At 46.4% G+C, this 14,889-nt stretch overlaps 1 protein-coding gene and 1 pseudogene across 1 annotated transcript in view; one reads left to right on the top strand and one right to left on the bottom strand.

The window, feature by feature from the left end:
* Positions 1 to 14,889, top strand: part of GLIS1 (GLIS family zinc finger 1) — a 224,727-nt gene that overhangs the window by 6,263 nt on the left and 203,575 nt on the right. The gene's annotated exons all lie outside the window — the stretch shown is intronic.
* On the bottom strand, positions 10,371 to 10,525 carry LOC111726467 (annotated as a pseudogene).

Raw genomic sequence — 14,889 nt, 5'->3', positions numbered from 1 at the left:
CCAGGATTGGACTGTAACTAGCTGGAAAGGTAAGTAGGATCCAGGGTGCAGGAAAAGGCCACCTCTGCCTCAGGCCAGGTTGTTGACTTGATCTTTTCTTGAAACCCTTCACTTCTGAAGGTGAAGACAGAAGGAGTGGGAAGGAGGTCGCCTTAACCTTTACTTGAGCACCTATTCTGTGCCAGGCCAGGCACCTTCTGTCTGTGATCACATCTAATTATCCCAACAACTCTATGACTCTATGAGGAAAGGAGGCATTATTCTAACTTTACAGGTAGGAAAACTGAGGCTTTGCAAGGTTAGGTGATTCGCCCAAGGTTGTATAGGTAATAAGTAATAGTATAGGGCCTGAAATTTGAACCCAGGTTTACCTGATGGCAAATGTACTTTCTCCTGAAGTACACCACTCTTGAGGACCAGCCTTTAAAATCCAAGCAGCTGGGGCTGGATGTGATTCTAGCACTTTGGGAGGCTGAGGCAGGAGGACAGCTTAAAACTAGCAGTTAAGAGACCAGCCTAGGCAATGTAAGGAGAGCCTGTCTCTACAAAAAGTAATAAATTAGCAAGGTGTGGTGGTGGGCGCCTGTAGTACCAGTTAGTCGGGAGGCTGAGGCAGGAGGATCTCTTGAGCCCAGGAATTTGAGGCTGCAGTCAGCTGTGATCATGCTACTGAACTTCAGCCTGGCAACAGAGCAAGACCCCTATCTTTTATAAAAAAAAAAAAAAATTCTAAGCAGCCGAGAAGGAGAGTCAGGGTGGTAGAGACCTAAAGGTGTCCTAGAGCCCAGGGGGAAAAGGCAGAAGGAGGCCACAGGTAGCTTTAGACAGCTGTTTCTTGGAGCACCCCTTTCTGGGGCTCAGCTAACAGGCTGAGGTGTGACTTCAAAGAGAAACTGCCTTGGTGGAACATTGCTGCTCCTTCCCCCCACCCCCATCCTTCTACAGAAATGGGGGAAGGATTCCTAGTTGTGACTCAGGGTCCTCAGGAAGCAGGAACTCTCTGAGGCTATGGAGGGGGCCTTAGAAGGGACCACTTTCCAGAAGCAGTGGCATCCCCACCCTACCCCCACTGCCAGTTACTGCAGGTCATGGTCCCTGTGTGAGCTTTTCTTGCAGTTTGGGGAGATTCCTTATCAAGGCCTTGGCTGTGGTCCCCCGTTGGCTGCTTCTGTAGACATATATGGGATGAGATTCCTCAAGATCCCCACCACACCTGGTTGTAGAATTCATGCTTCCCCGAGCGCGGTGGCTCAGGGATCTATTAAGCAGTTATTTCTTGTTAAGCACTTGGTGGGACGCAGAAGGGTTTGGAAGGGAGAACAGGCCAGGGATCAAACTAAACTTGAGAGTTTGTGGGAAGTGGGTCTTTTGTGGCTAATGATGAATGAGTCAGATGACCCCCTATGGACAGCAGAGGTCCCAGTGCTGGTTGTGTCTGTGGCCTTGCACGTGCACTCCTGAGCGTGTAGGGAGTGTGTATGTTCTCAGGGAGTCACACTTACTCTGAAGATGGAATTGCAGGAGCCATTCCGATCCAAGGCTTTGTGCCTTCTATCTGCAGTGTGGCCCAGCCTTTTCCTACGTGTGTCTTTTTAGCAACCAAATTACTCTTTTAGATGTTGTTGCTTTTGTTTTTAAGTAACAGGTTTGCTGGAAAATCAGGCTTTAGCAAGAAACCAGGGAGTGCTATAAACCTGACTTTAAAAATACAGATCCCATTTGCTGTTTTAAGCTCTCCGGAGGGCTGGAGATTGGGTTTATTTTGGAACGCTGCTGGGCTATATGAATTACTTCTCTGAGGGTTGGGTATTTAATACCTAGTAGAAGTTTGTATAAGAGTTGATGATGTATTTTGCCGACTTTCCAACCCTGTAAATAAATTACACGTGCCGGCAGAGGCTGCCAGGATCCACTGTGGTGATTGAAGCTTAATTTTTATCCCAAACCAATTAATACTTTTGTCCTAGTGAGCAGAGAAAGTTACGGGTTTTTGCCTGGTAGTGAACTCACCGCAAGACAATGGTGCCTTCAAGAGCCCGAGAATAGGCCTCCGTGGAGTCTCTGATTTTGACACCCATTTTTGGTGGTTAAGTAGCTTCAGCAGTCTCAAGTACAACCCTCTAGGCAGAGAATGATAATATAATTTTAAGTGTATCGTAAAAATGAAACTCAATCGCTTCCACTCCCCAAACCTGTCTCACTCCCCATCTCTCCAGAGAGAACGGCCTTAATTGTGTGTTTAATCTCCACACCGCCTGTGCATTTTATCATTCGAGTGCAAAGCCCAGGTAATAACGTTGGCATTTCCAGTGCGAAACAAAATAGGGTTTCTAATTGGGAGACACTATTAAATATTTCATGCTTCAACCAAACTCAATTCTTTTTTCCTATAATAAGTTTAAATATTAATTCTCTGGAATGTCAGATGCCTAAAGCTAGGCATTTAGTGATCTGCAGTTTCAAGTGTCTCGAAGAAGGTTTATGAAACAGGATATTTCACTGGGAGGGATGAGTAGTGTGTTTCAGAGATATCTAAATTCAGGGCAGTGTCTTCTGATTTACTTTTTAAAGGGAAAAGGTCATAAAATAAGTTGCTTTATGTGCTGATGGATTAAGTGGCTTAGGCTGAAATAACAGCAGGAACTTTACTGTTTTTCCCCCGTTATATTTTAACAATGCTTTTTGGGGGAGGGGGTGGGTCATTTTCCCGCCTGCCTGTCTCCTCCCTCAGCCCCCCCGCCCCAGCCAGATGGCTTTAATTCTAACCAAATCCCCACGCTGAGGCCAAATGATTGATCAAACAGTCATTTGTACTTACGTAGCACTCTTTGTGAGAATATCTCCCCATTGGAGCGTCTCGCTGGGGCAGGCTCCTCTTTGGCCCTTCAAATGGTTGATTTCAAACAGATCGAGGGCCTTGGAGAGGTGGGGGTGCACGGGTAGATGGTGGGTAGAAATGCCAGACCTTGAGTCCTCAGAACTCCTTGTTTTAAAACCTTCTGTGGCTCGGCGCCTGTGGCTCAACGGGCTAAGGCGCCAGCCACGTACACCTAAGGTGGCGGGTTCAAATCCCCAGCCTGGACCCGCCAAACAACAATGACGGCTGCAACCAAAAAATAGCCGGGCGTTGTGGCGGGCGCCTGTGGTCCCAGCTACTTGGGAGGCTGAGGCAGGAGACTCTCTTGAGCCCAGGAGTTGGAGGTTGCTGTGAGCTATAATGCCACCGCACTCTACCCAGGGGGACAGCTTGAGGCTCTGTCTCAAAAAAAACAAACAAACAAACAAAAAAAAACCTTCTGTTACTTCCTATCCCTGACAGCAGAGGCATCCAAGTTTTCTAAATAGACAAAAATCTTTCCACTGTCCACATGGTAGCAGTTATGCTTTTAGTATCCATGGATGCAAAAGAGACCTAATGAGGTTTAGGTATCTACTAATTTTAAGAGCTCTTTTAAGTAGATTTGAATTTTATCAAATTCACACACACCAGCAGAGATATCAATTTGTCCTGCAGAAAGCCCTAGGTACGTGCTTTAAAGATCTTCCTTGAATTACAACTTGGTTTGTAGATTGGCAACCAGTTGGCTGGTGGGGAAAATCTGAGCCCTTTGACCCGGCATTCAATGCCTTCCTGCCTGGCCAGCTCTGTCTCTTGCTGACGTCTGCTTTGCTGGTTCTCTAGCGTCAGTGGCCTTTTCCTAATGTAGCCTTCACGTCTGGAATTTTCTCTGTATTTGTCCTTTTTTCCTTATAATCTGTCAGCTCCTCTTTTGTTCATCTTGGTCCCTCCTTAAACCATTTTTCAAGACAAGTAGGAAAATAAGTAGATGACACTCAGATATTCATCTTTGTACCCTCATATCCAGCACAGGTCTGGCATGAAGTATGTATCTATCTGAGAGGCTTTGGGGGTGCTGACTGGGGCCAGGGCTGGGGAACTAGACCACCAAGTTCAAGTCCTGGCTCTCTGTACTAACTCAGGGGCCTTGGGAAAGTTATTGAGGTTTCTGGGTCTCAACATTCTTATCTGTAAAATGGGGATAATAACAGTAATGATCTCAAAGGCTGTTATGAGGATGGGATGAGTTAACACATAGGAACTTAAAAACAGAGACTGGCACATGGTAAATGTTCAATTAGTGTTGGGATTATAGTTGTAAATGGTAAACAGACCTTCTCGGAAGGGCTTTCTCTCCTTTCCATTCCATCAGATTGACCCTACTTAATCTCAAATGCCGTCTCCTTCTAGAAGCTTTTCCTTTATCTTGTCCTTCTGCCCTGGTACTGGTCATACACTGTGGCAGTTTCCTACTTATTCATGTGTCCTTTAGGACAAGGTGGAGTCTCATTATACCTGTGCCCATGTGCCTAGCACAGGCCTGGCTCAGAGTGGGTGTTGGGAAGATTGGGTCCTTAGGGAGCTGTGTTTGATGTTCTTGTTTTTCCTACAAGGTCGAGCACAAGGTAAGCACTCAGCACATGTGAGACTCTAGTAAATGCTTCTTGAGTCTTCACAGGCACTTATTGTTCCATTCTTGTTCTAGCACCATCTTGGAGCTTTCATGCTCAGGTCTGCCCCCTGCTTGTTAGGTGACCTTGGGCAAGTTTCCTCAGCCACCAGGGCTGCCCTCTTGTTCCCCTCCTTTCTGGGAAGGTTTTTGTTCATCTTGGTCCCTCCTTAAACCATTTTTCAAGACAAGTAGGAAAATAAGTAGTTGACACTCAGATATTCATCTTTGTACCCTCATATCCAGCACAGGTCTGGCATGAAGTATGGGGATTGCAGACCCTTCTAGCTGCACGTGTTTGTGTCAGACTCAGACAGTGGAGTGGAGAAGTTTGGGACCTGGTGGCGATCCCAGAGTGACTGGCCACTAGCCTTTCTGGCTGCATGCGTTCAGGACTGTAAGGCTGTATGGCAGTGGAGAAGCTGGGGACCTGGTGGCTGTCCCAGAGTGACTGGCCACTGGCCTCCTGGCCGCGATTGTGGGCACTTTGTGCTGTGTACTTGTCCTCCTTCTAGGCAAAGCTGCAGGTGCTGTGATGTGTGTCTGGTCCTGTGGTTTAGAGAGCAGATACTGGTGGCTGCTACGCGTCTGACCTAGATTTTCCTAAGATGAAGAACCTTGGACCAAGTGCTGGAAATGAGAGCTGGGAGCTAGACGATGGCTGCTCTCGGCTGCTCTCCCTCCTGGATGGAGATTGATGTCAACACCTGAGACTCTCCACTCTAGTACAGGTTTGGACAGGGCTCCCAGGGCATTATATTGGCCTCCTCGTCCCTCTCTGGGCACCACTATGGGTTTCATAAAGTATGGAGCTCTGCCTAAATCTTATTCATTCAAGCCTCGTTGGGCAGGTGGGAAGATAGGTTCAGAGATGCCGTATGCCTTATGCAAGTCCACATGGCGCTTAGAGTCAGACTGGGTTCCGAGCCTGACTACACACTGGTTAGACCTTGGGCAAGTTTCTTGAACTCTGAGCCTCAGTCTTCCTTGTTTGTGAAAGGAAACTCCCTTGCCTCATGGGACTGATGGGGGGATTAGGATGAGGTCTGTAGAGCCCGAGGCTCAGGGACCAGCATGCAGTAGGCACGTGACGGGTGGGCTGTTGGCCTCCTTGAGTGCAGAGCTGGGCTGGGTTTCTCCTCTGCACTGCAGTACTGCAACGTAGCCCCGGCCTCTGCTTTTCTTCTTTTTTGGTGTAATTAAATGAGTAAGGAGTTTGGATTCAGACTGAGGTTTGAACCCCTGCGGTGGAGGACGTACCTCCGAGTGGTGGGCATCTTGGCTTCCCTTAGGCTGGGGGACGATTGGTAGTGAGTGGATGTGGGCTGCCTCAGCTCTGCTCTGACAGGCTCATTCTGGTGTCCCAGGTTAGGGATTGTCTGTGGGTGAGTCAGAAGGCACAGCTCCTGCACCCTTCCCTGTGTATGGGGTCGCGAGTGGCCATCTGACGCTGGTCTTCAGCTGAATTACCTTGATTATTCTCCCAGGGTCATGATGCTCCATCCCCAGACTTACCAGTCTCTGCAGTATTATAATGGCTTCTATTTGTTCAGCCCTGCTGTGAGTAGCTGTCCCTTGAAGCCATTCCATTCTCCCAAGTCCACTTCCTGTGAGGTGGGTTTTGTCAGCCTCATTTTACAGAGGAGAAAAACTGAGGCCCCAAGAAGCTAAACAGCCTCCCTGAAGTTCCAGGGCTGGTGGGGGTAGCTTCCAGCCCACCTACCCTTTCTCCACACCTTGCCACCTCCTGGGACTCCTGTTAGGTCCTCTGCCTTGGGCCCACTGTGAACCATTCATCACAGTTGAGAAGCTGCCTCGTCCAGCCACAATTTACCTGTCTCCCTCATCTTCTGATTGCCCTCTCAAGTTTTATAGATGGTGGGGTTCTTCACGAGACTGTGCACCCCTTGGGGGCTGGGTCTTGAGGCCTTGCTGATAGAGTATAGACCAGAGCAATGAAAAAATGTAGGACCCTGGCAGGATTAACCTGTAGCTCTCCGTCAAGGTGAGGCTTCCTGGGAAGTTACCCGAGCAGATTTTCAGTACAGCGACCCATAGCGGCTCTCGGTTTTTTTTTTTTTTTTTTTTTTTTTTAGACAGAGCCTCAAGCTGTCCCCCTGGGCAGAGTGCCATGGCATTACAGCTCACAGCAACCTCCAACTCCTGGGCTCAAGCGAGTCTCCTGCCTCCGCCTCCCAAGTAGCTGGGACCACAGGCGCCCGCCACAACGCCCGGCTATTTTTTGGTTGCAGCCATCATTGTTGTTTGGCAGGTCCGGGCTGGGGATTCGAACCCGCCACCTTAGGTGTATGTGGCTGGCGCCTTAGCCCGTTGAGCTATAGGCGCCGAGCCGGCTCTCAATTTTTGAACCTTAGTTCTCCACTTGGAAAATGGGGAGAATGATCCCTACCTGACCAATTATTAGGAGTGTAGGGTGTGAAAATTAAGGATGTGAAAGAATTGTGAAAACTGGAAGGGCTTGTATTTGGTTGGTTCATCAATATTTATGAATTTATGTTCCAGATGTTGGGTTTGGTGCTAGGACACCATGGTGGACTAGTAGACAGAGCACTTCCCTTCTCGGAGCTTGAGACCTGGAGGGTGGGTGTTTGCAGGTTCCCAGCCCTCCTCTCTGAGTGGCACCCACTATCCTTTGGCTCTCTGACCTAAGCAGACTCCAGCTCTCCAGCCAGTCTCAGCCTGGTGACCTCAGACAATCTCACTGAACCTTGATTTGCTGAGTTTTAGAGGGGAAATATTTGCTTACTCCCCTGGCAAGGCCAGTGGGAGGATCCGGGAGATAGGATGGGAAAGGGTTGTGCAGGGGGCTTATTGTTGGGGCCTCTGAGAACCTGGAGGAGCTTGGATTGTAGAGGTGGAGCGCATGGGTCATTCAGTCCTGGGGGTCAGGCCTGCCTGGGTCAGCACCTACTGTTACTGATGAAGGTTTGTTTCTTCCTGCAGTGAATAGCTGTTCATTCTCTCTGGTGACTTCAGCCAACAGCTTTCCTCTTTGGGGAAGTAAGCAGGATCTCTCCTGCCCAGCCTCACACCCTCGCCCTCACTCTTCCCATTCCATTCTCTGAGTGGCTTCTGGCTGCTTTGCATTCAGGATATAGAGGAGCTATTTGCTGGGGAGGGGGCAGAGACAAGTGATGTTGGCTGAGTAGGTGGCGTTCCTGGGGCTGTTGGGGACCCTTCTCCTGTTCCTTATCCTTTTCATTATCCGACAGTGATCATTTATTGATGCACTGCCAAGCACTGGATCAATCATCTTTTGTTGTTGTTTTTTAAAATAAATCATCTTGTTTAATCTTACACCACACTGTGATTTTTTTAAATTAGGTTGCTTAATGGCTATTTAAATTAATTACAATTAAGTGAAGTGAAAAATTTAGTTTCCCGATCATACTAACCACACTTCATGTGCTCAGTAGATGGGGCTAGTGGCTGCCATATTGAACAGTGGAAATATAGAGCATTTTCATTACGATAGAAAGTTCTATTGGATGGTACTAGTGTGGAATATCATTCTTTATTTATCACCCTTTTCCTGACACCTTTTCCTGTGCTAGGCTCCCGGTCCTCAGCCTCTGCCTTGGGGAGCATCCAGTTGAGAGGGTGGGTGGCTTACCCATGTTGAGGTGGGGCCAGCATGCCACTCAGCAGCCCTGGCTCTTGTGGGAGATGTAGAAGTTTGTCCTAGGGTCTGTCCCGTTCTCAGAACGTTCACAAGACAGCATTGACAAGTGAGATCAGGACAGGTTTCCATGAGCGATGCATTTGAGTGGCCAGGCCCTGGTTGGAGGGTTCTCTTTTTCCCCTGGGAAGCAGCCCAGAGTGTACGGTGGTTCATGCAAGCCGGTGCCTGTGACTAGAGACATGCTGCTGGATCCTGAGCTGCAGCGTGGGCAGGAATGGTGGAATATTGGTTTGTTCTTGTGGGTTCCTGGCTTGACAAATCACTTTGTCTTACTCCTAGCCCTTCTTTGGGAGGTGGGTGACCTTTTAAAGATAATTTAACTTAGTACTCTATTTTTCTACTCTTATGAGTACTATATGGTTCTGGTAAAAAAAATTTGGAAACTACAGAAACATAGAAAGATGAAAATAATACTTGCTGGTATCTCACCGCCAGCAGTGGCTACTGTTTACATTTTGGCAAGTTCCTTTTCAGTCTTTTGCTATACCTATTTGTATATTATCATATTTTTATATCATTGCGATCATTTTGAATATAGTCTCGTGTGCTTACGTTTGAATTTAATAATATTTTGTATGTTGTTAAAATTCTTTGTAAACATTCAAAATATATCAAGTTTTATTAAACCTGTTAAATTATTTTGAACAGAGGATATATTAAAATGGTTAAAAATTTGAAAGACCCCAAAAGGGTCCGTAGGGAAAAATTTCCTGCTCTCTTTTGGTCTGGCCTCTCGGAGTACATCTGCATGTCTGTGCAAACGAGCATGTATATATACTGTGATACTTTGGCTCAGAGTTTCAAAATTTTCAGCATTTCCTCTGGTATCGCTAATGCTGCAGTGACTATCTTTGTGCGGTAATCCTCATTTGCATTTCTGATTATTTTGTTAGGGCAGATTCCCAGAAGTGGAAATTATTACTAGGCTACAGGGTAGAACATTTAACACACATTACCACATGGCTCTTTGGAAGGTTGCACTAATTTTCACAACCACAGGCTCTGCCTTCTCAGAGAATTCCCTTCCCCACATCTTTTCCAGTGTTTCAAAATCAATTTCCCAATTGGAAGGAGGAAAGGATATCCGGTTATCATTTTGGTACACGTTTCTTTGGTTATCAGCGTGTTCAAACACATAGTGTGTTTTGAGTCCTGGCTCACATCTCTTCTTTTGCAAGTTGGTGTTTATGCTGGGGCCTGAATATTTTACTTATAAAATTAAAAAACTTCATGCGCTCTCAAGAATGTTAACACTCCGTCCTATTAGTTGTGAATATTTTGGGGAGTCTGCTGATTTAACAGTTTTTAACGATGATTTTGAAACACAAATTTGAATTTTGTGCGGTCACGTTTCCAGCGTTCTCCTTTGTCATCTCCTCGGTCGCTTTTTGTTATTCACGCAGAATCATTGTTTGTTATTGTTGCTATTTTTGGTAACTGGTTTTATTAACATCCTAAAAATACATTTTTATTTTTAACAAACTAACGCCAAACGTAGTTTTTTAAATCATCTAATAAAACAAGGCTTTAAAGAGAGCCCGTTTCCCTCACCATCCCACTCCCGAGAGGCAGCTCCTTTCAACCAGCCGCCGCCGCAGTGCCCACCTCCAGGGGGCACCAGCTATGTGGACTTGGGGAGCACGGTGCCTTCAACTCATTTAGTTGTGTGTGTGTGTTTTTTTCCCCACCATTTTCTCTCATACATCTTGGTGACAAAAATACAAACAGTAGTTGCTCACCCTTACATGCCGCTCACCACGGTCCAGTCACACCCTCAGTGCCTTACAAATGTCATTGCTTTAGTTCTCCCAGCCATTCTACGAAGGAATTATTATTATTAACTTGGATTTGCAGGTGAAGAAATAGACCAAGAGGAGGAAAGTAACTTGTCCGAGGTTGCACAGCTGGTGAGTGGTGAACCAGGGTTAGTTAGGCCGCCGTGAATATTACGGTAGCTGAGGATTTAGTTTTCTCTCTTGTTCTTAAAAGTGACTTCTATTTTTTTCCTTTTAGTCATTTTCAGCATTTTTTTATTTTTATCTTTTTAAAATTTTCCAATTTTTATTAGGCAATTTTTCATTCAGTACATTTGAAAGAATTACAGTGATCAGCCTTACACCCACCGCATACATTTCACAACTTTTTTCTTTTTCTTCTTTACATGTGGGGAATTTGTTTGTAGGGAGGCCACAAGTTTTGTGCCCCTCGTCACTGTGACTCCAGATTCCTGTTGGGGGTGCGTAACAAACAGAGGGTTTTCAACATATTTTAATTGAATACATTATAACTGAGTACCTACTGTGTGCCAGGCCCTGTTTCTTTGTATTGATATATCATAGTTGTACACATTTTTAGGGTCCATGATGTCGTATTTTGATACAGGCATGCAATGTGTAATGATCGACCTGGGGCAGTTGGGATATCCATCCCTCAAACATGCACCCCTTCTTTTTTTTTTTGAGACAGAGCCTCAAGCTATCCCCCTGGGCAGAGTGCCGTGGCATCATGGCTCACAGCAACCTCCAGCTCCTGAGCTCAAGCGAGTCTCCTGCCTCTGCTTCCCAAGTAGCTGGGACTACAGGCGTCCGCCACAACGCCTGGCCATTTTTTGGTTGCAGCCGTCATTGTTGTTTGGCCCGGGCTGGATTCGAACTCACCACCTTAGGTGTATGTGGCTGGCACCTAGCCACTTGAGCCACAGGCGCCGAGCCCACCCCTTCTTTATGTTAGGGATGTTCTAATTCTTCTCCCCCAGCAATTTTGAACTTTACAACAAATTATTATTAACTCTAGTCACCCTACCGTACTGTCAAACACTAGGTGGTACTCCTGTCTACCTGTACTTTTGTACCCATGAGCCAGCCTCTCTCCTCTCCCTCCCCACTTCCCTTCCCAGCCTCTGGTAACCGCCATTCTCTTCTCTCCCTCCCCAAGGGCCTCTTTTCAGCTTCCACACGTGAATGAGAACATGGGGTGTTTGTCTTTCTGGATCTGGCTTATTTCATGTAATAACATGTCAGTCCCATCATGTTGCTGCTTATGATGGGATTTCGTTCTTTTCTCTGGCTGAATAATGTTCCATTGTGTATAGGTACCTCATTTTCTCACTCCTCTGTTGGTGGATACTTAATTGATTCCATATCTTGGCTATTGTCAATGTGCAGCAATAAACACAGGAGTGCAATTACGTCTTCTTTTTTTTTTTTTTTTTTTGCGGTGTCTCTGTGTATTTTTTTTTTTTTTTTTTTTTTTATTGAACGGTAACTATGTACATTAATGCACTTCTAGGGTACAGCGTGGGGTTTTCACATGCAATCTGAAATACTTCCATCAACTGGTCAACACAGCCTTCATGTCATTTTCTCAGTTATTGCTTTAAAACATTCACATTCTACTCTTAGAAAGATTCACCTGTACCCCTATAAGGTAAACCTCAGAAGTAATCCCTCCAAACTCCCTCCCTCCACCCATTCCCCCCTCCCTTCTCCCTCCCCTCCCCATATTCTTAGGCTATTTGGTTATAGCTTTCATATAAAAAGGTTTAAATTAGTTTCATAATAGGGGTGTGTACATTGGATATTTTTTCCTCCATTCTTGTGATACTTTGCTCAGAAGAACATTCTCCAGCTCCATCCATGTGAACATGAAGGATGTAAAGTCTCCATCCTTCTTAATGGCTGCATAGTATTCCATGGTGTACATATACCACAGTTTGTTGATCCATTCGTGGATCGATGGGCACTTGGGCTTCTTCCATGACCTGGCAATTATGAATTGGGCTGCAATAAACATTCTGATACAAATATCTTTGTTGTAATGCAATTTTTGGTCATCTGGGAATATACCCAACAAGCAATTACGTCTTCAATGTGCTGACTTCCTTTTGGATATATACCCAACAGGGGAATTGCTAGATCATGTGGCAATTCTAGTTTCAGTTTTCAGGGGAACCTCCATGCTGTTCTTCCATGATGGCTATACCAGTTTTCATTCCCACCACCAGCGTCCAGATGTTCCCCTTTCTCTGCAGAGGATTCAATTCTCTTAAACTCCCAGTTCCATCCCCACAATACCCACCTACACTTTACTGTCCTCCCTCCCTGCTCTAATTGCATCATGTTTCTTTAGTTAAACCAGTGCAGGGTCGGGACTATGGGACCAGGCTGTTAATACAATTGCGTTCTCTGGAGCCTGGCTGAGCCACAAGATAATAGGTATTTACAATAGGTGTTGGCTGCCACATTCCACGGCAGGGCTTTAGGTGCCTAAAATAAACTTTGGTTTTGAGATCCTTACCTGGCCTACACTTTGAGGGTACTCTCCTTTGACATGGAGGAGCCACAGAGAGGGTTTCTTTGGAGAGAGCTGTTGAGAAGCTGGGATGTTTCTGCCCAGTGCCAGGTGGGCAAGGGTGGGGATTGCTATCTCCTCGTCACAAATCAAGAGAGAGGGTCTCTAAGAGGACCACTCAGAAAGCTAGGCATGGCCCTGGGAGTTGAGGAATGACTATGTGTGATCTCGCAGAAGATACTGAAGGCCAAAGGCTGTGGTTGGAGCCCCCACCTGATGGCAGAGTGAGGAGAGGTAGCTGTACTGTTTCTGCCAATGGTGGGACAGAGGTTGCATTCCAGGGCCCCACCAGGAGGGGATCTTGCCAGGCAGAGGTGAAGACTGGAGGTATCTCATGGGATGCAGGGAGGGTGAGGGGTGCCTGCCACCAGGGGAGCTTGCTGGATGTTCTCAGAGGGGAGCTCCCTGGGAACCCACAGGAGTGGCCTGCTGTGGGGGGAGGGTGCAGTGGACACTAAACACCCAAGTTCAGAAAGCTCCTGTGGACAAGGTCTAGGGTCTGAACAGTGCCTTGCACCCTGCCCAAGGCTGTTGTCCCCTGAGCTGGGGGTCGAGAGAGGTTTGGTTGTAAATAAAGCTTGGAATTGAGCTTATTAATCTGGATGGGACATCTTAACTACTAAACTGAGACTGTCTTTGCAACTAAAAGTGTCTGGAAGATGTTTTATGATCTACGAATGATCCACAAAGTTAAGGGAACTTGCAGGCTTCCACAGACTACACAGGGGTGGGAGGTGGGTTTGGGGAACAAACCTGCAGATGGGGTTTTAGAGGAACAGTGAGGGGGTGGATGGGGGATGGTGATATAGCTGTTTCTATAGCACACTCTGGAGTCCACTTTTTCAGTATAGTGGTTACATTTGGAACAGGATGTTGAATCAATTCATGTACCATGGGAACTTTCCTAGTACAACCTTTTGTTTTCCTGGGGTTACACATGACCTCTTTTTTTTTTTATTTGGTTAGGTTTTATGTTTATGAGTCTATTACAGTCTTTTTCCTGACCATTCCATCCCGTCTGCCAAACGCCTGTCTTTCATGCTTCCCTAAGTGCTCAATTGCATCAGGCTGTCAAAAGTTCCATCTTTCTCGCATCCCTAAAGGGCTAAGACAGTGATATTCAACTAGTGTTCTGTGGCACCCTGGTGTGCCGTGAGAGTATCTTAGGTGTGCCAGGAAAATTTTAAAGATCAATTAATTAAATTATTTTTGAGTGAAGTTCAAAGCACAGTAAGTATATTCTTATTTTTACTCTTTCTTTTTTTGAGACAGAGTTTCACTATGTCTTCCTTGATCGAGTGCCGTGACGTCACAGTTCACAGCAACCTCAAACTCTTGGGCTTAAGTGATTCTCTTGCCTCAGCCTCCTAAGTAGCTGGGACGACTGGCACCCACCATAACACCTGGCTATTTTTTGGTTGTAGTTGTCATTGTTGTTTAGCAGGCCCGAGCAGGGCCCGAACCCACTTTTCCCAGTGTATGTGGCTGGCGCCCCAACCACTGAGCTACGGGCGCCGAGCCTTTTACTCTTTTTTTGATTAACATAATTTAAGCGTGCTGTGGAAGTTTAACTACAGGTTCAAGTATGCTGTGAAATAAAAAAGGTTGAAAAACACTGGGCTAGGAGATGTGCTTCCATGGAACATCTCTTGTACCTGGTTCTCCATGTATTGCAAACTCCGATTTGAGGAGAAAAGAGATTTTATTGAAAGGATACTGGGTGGCTCTCAGGATTTTCTACTAAGGCTAGAGAACTAGGCTTGGAAATTGCATAGCCAGGAACCTCACCCCAAATTCTACCCACCAGGCTCAGGTGTGCAGCTTGTCTTGCTGCTATAGTGGGGGACGTAGCTGACTTCTCTGTTGTCACCGGTGCTAGAATGGATTTGAACCATCTCCCAGAGTCATGTTCTGGGCTGGCTGCTTCTCACCGGCAGAGCCTGAGTCATGTGCCCATACCTTGGCTCTAAGAGAAGTTAGGAAAGCAAGTTTTTTTTTTCTTTTTCTTTTTTTTTCTAGACGGAGCCTCAAGCTATCCCCCTGGGTAGAGTGCCATGGCATCACAGCTCACAGCAACCTCTAACTCCTGGGCTCAAGCGAGTCTCCTGCCTCAGCCTCCCAAGTAGCTGGGACCACAGGCAGCTGCCACAACGCCTGGCTGTTTTTTGGTTGCAGCCATTATCGTTTGGCGGGCCCTGGCTGGATTCGAACCCGCCACCTTAGGTGTATGTGGCTGGCGCCTTAGCTGCTTGAGCCACAGGCACCGAGCCTATTTTTTTTTTCTTAACAAATTTGTGTCATGCAGCTGCTGTGAGCTAGACATGTTTC

This window comes from Otolemur garnettii, unplaced genomic scaffold (genome assembly GCF_000181295.1).
Source record: "Otolemur garnettii isolate 467f Iridium unplaced genomic scaffold, OtoGar3 scaffold00066, whole genome shotgun sequence".
NCBI classification, from domain to species: domain Eukaryota; kingdom Metazoa; phylum Chordata; class Mammalia; order Primates; family Galagidae; genus Otolemur; species Otolemur garnettii.
The sequence above is the reverse complement of the archived record's forward strand: the minus strand, read 5'-3'. Positions and strand labels throughout refer to the sequence as shown.